Genomic DNA, 3,474 nt, shown 5'->3' with positions numbered 1-3,474 from the left:
AGAGCCAGGAGTAGAACTCCATGACCCTCGTGGGTCTCTTCCAAGTTGGTATACTCTATGCTTCTGTGATTCTGTGATGTTTTTGCTTGATCTCATCTTGCTGTCAATATTACTGTAACAGAAATTTAATTTTCTCTCTACAACTATGTGCCAATGAAACTGGATCATACTGGATCATGAAGTTTCTTAACTAGATGGAAAAGAGTAGCAGAAAAGACAAGGTGATATTGAAATTGGTTGCCTACTACTTATGCTGGTTTTTTCCCTTCTGAAAACTTGAAACTGGGCCTATTAATTACATTAATTGTAATTAATCTGCTCAACTTGGTGTCATGGGTTTTTGTGGCTGGGTTTTGGTAGTGGGGGGAGCTACAGGGTGGCTTCTGTTATAAGCTGCTAGAAGCTTCCCCTGTCCCGGGGAGCCAATGCCAGTCAGCTCCAGGATGGACTTGCTGCTGCTGGCCAAGGCTGAGCCAATCAGGAGTAACAGTAATGCCTCTGTGATAACATATTTAGGTGTTTGCAAAAAAAAAAATTCCAGCCAGGAAGAGCAGAGTGAGAACATGGGAATAATAAGATGGACACCAAGGTCAATGCAGAAGGAGGGGCAGGAGGTGCTCCAGGCTTCGGAGCTGAGGCCCTGCAGCCCGTGGTGCAGCCCATGGTGGGGCAGCTGTGCCCCTGCAGCCCATGGAGGGACATCGGGGTGCAGAGACCCCCCTGCAGCCCATGGAGGAGCCCGTGCTGGAGCAGGTGGATGCATGAGGGAGGATGTTAGCCCACAGGAGGCCCAGGATGGGGCAGGGTCCTGCAGGAGACCTCTGCCCTGTGGAGAGGGAAACTGACACTGGAGCAGGTTTTACATGGGTAGGACTTGTGGCCCCTGTGGGGGACTCACATCAGTACAGCTCATTCATGAAGGACTGCACCCCATGGAGGAGTGACCCACGGGACAGCAGATTGGGAAGATCTGGTGTCCGAGGGATGGACTCATTTTGGAGAGGTCCATCAAGGTCTCTCATGGGAAGGACCCCATGGGAGCAGGGGAAGGACTCAGAGCTGTGGCTCCCTGCGGCCTGTGGTGCAGACCATGGTGGAGCAGTTTGTCCCCTTGCAGCCCATGGAGGACCATCGGGGTGCAGAGACCCAACTGCACCCCATGGAGGAGTAACCCTCGGGACAGCAGTTTGGGAAGAACTGTTGCCTGAGGGGTTGCCTCTCACGTTTGAGAGGTCCATCAAGGACTGTCTGCCATGGGAGGGACCCCATGGGAAAGGGGAAGAACTCCTCCCTCTGAGCAGCATCAGAAACAGAAACTGACAGTAACCCCCTTTCCACATCCTGGATCCTTTAGCTGTTTTTGTTTTTTTCTCTCTCCTCTGTCCAGTTGCAGAGGGAGAGTGAGAGAACAACTTTTAGTGGGTCCTTGGAATCTGGCCAGGGTCAACCCACTACACTTGGGTTTTTTCAAATTTTTGAATGCCACAGATAAAAGAAATATCACATATATCAGCAGTGTTAGTGGAGGAGACCATCACCACCTTTCTATAAGCTAAATTATATACAGTATCTTATATTTTTAAAAAATCGATTATTTTCTCATTTTTGTAGTTGTTTGTAGAACATTTCTGATTTTTCATTTCTTTCCTGGAAGTGCTACTTCTATGAGCAGAACTAATATTTTCTTCATTTATATATCAGTTTATAGTAACCAAAAATATTAATTAATTCATGTATATATGTGGTGTGATGCCAGAACTACACTAATGAGTGTTGGTGACCTGTGTCATCTCTTCCTTTCTTGTATATAAATGAATATTTTATGTTGTTTTGTCATATGTGGAATCAAAGTTCTTAAAATATAATAACATTCATTGAACAGTAGCTAATGAAGTACATTCATATTTTTCACTTGTAGATTAGAAAAAAAGAAGCCCATCAGACAATCAGTCTTTTACCTCCTAGAATCCTGCAGGTATCTCAAATGTGGGTTGAGTAATTTGAATATATTTTAAAATATCTTTGAGGACAGTATTATTAATGAATTTGAGTTCACTCATGAACATGCAAGATAAAAAATAGGAGAGTTATCCTGAGTTTAGTCTTCCAACTTTAGTAAAGTTACATCTATCTATTTTAAAAACACTTTGCCAATGTTTTGGAAAACTATGAACAGTGTTGTTTGTGAATTATAGCACGATATTATAATTTTAACTGCTATGAAAAACTTAAGGGTTCTCATGAATATAATAAAAACAACCTGCATTGTGCTGATGGTCTTGAGCTTGCCACCTTAATACAGTGACCTTGAGCTGAACTTGGTATGAACATATACAGTGGAAGTAGCACCTGAAGAGTCATTTTGCTCCTTCAAAACTGAACTTTTTGTTGCTTTTTTTCTTTTTAGGATTTGTTTTCAGGTTATTAAATTGGGTTATGCAGCTATTTTAGATAGATAATCTATTTTTCCTTGTCAGCTGTGAGTATTTAAATTGGGCAGTTTTGGGGAAATTGTTATTAGTAGAAGTTAAAAGAACACTTAGTCCAAAACCTGTTTAGCAGTAGTGGTGGCAGCATGATCAATATGATAAAGTTCCATCAGCTCCGTTGTAGTAAGGTGCCAGCTCAACCTTAGCACAGCTGGAACACATGTGCGATGGGGAATCCTTAGATTTCTCAATTTTTCCCTGCTCAGTTGCATGATATGTCTTTTATTCTTATCTCACCCTTTTTCACATCAGAACTTCAAATCAGGGCCACAATATGTCTTTCTATATTGGTGAAAGTGAAATAACAAATGTTTCTGACCCTTACTACATGCAGCCCCTGCACTTAAAACTTTGTTCGAGGCAGAGCTACATAATGATAACCACACACTATTGAAAAGCTGTCCCCAATTTTACAGATGTTTCCAAGTATTATGAGCTGATTATTGAAAGATGGCTTTGCCTGAATTAAGGTACAAATAAGACCATATGCCAAAGTCAATAATATGGATTTTATTTAACAGTAAGAGTTTGGTAGAGAGATAGAAAGAAATAGGAAAGAGTGGGGGAGAGACAGAGAGAGACAGAGAGACAGAGAGACAGAGAGACAGAGAGAGATCAAGCAGAAGATAGTCACCATCTGTGAATCCAGTGGTGTTCCGTCGGTCCATCTTCAGCGAATACGTGCAGTGGAAACATCAACCCTAGAGGAGAAACAGTTGCAGCCTGGGAGGACTCCTGGAGTCAGCTCAGGAAATCTCATGTTGCAAAATCATTGTTCTGCGTTACCTTATATTATGTAACCTCTCTCCCCCTGTTATCCCACGCTGCCTTCAATGGAATGCAGTTCCTGTTCTGCCCCCAAAAACGGGGTCCCGCCCCTATCCTAACCCCGTTGGCTGTTTCCCCTGCCTTTCCCCGGTTCCTGGGTTCCTCCTGGGTATTACCTCCCCGTCTCTCTCATTGGCTGGCCAAGTAGCCAAACCCC

Source organism: Empidonax traillii, unplaced genomic scaffold (assembly GCF_003031625.1).
Source record: "Empidonax traillii isolate 1590-97213 ecotype Southwest subspecies unplaced genomic scaffold, ASM303162v1 scaffold54:size2178333, whole genome shotgun sequence".
NCBI classification, from domain to species: Eukaryota; Metazoa; Chordata; class Aves; order Passeriformes; family Tyrannidae; genus Empidonax; species Empidonax traillii.
The sequence above is the reverse complement of the archived record's forward strand: the minus strand, read 5'-3'. Positions refer to the sequence as shown.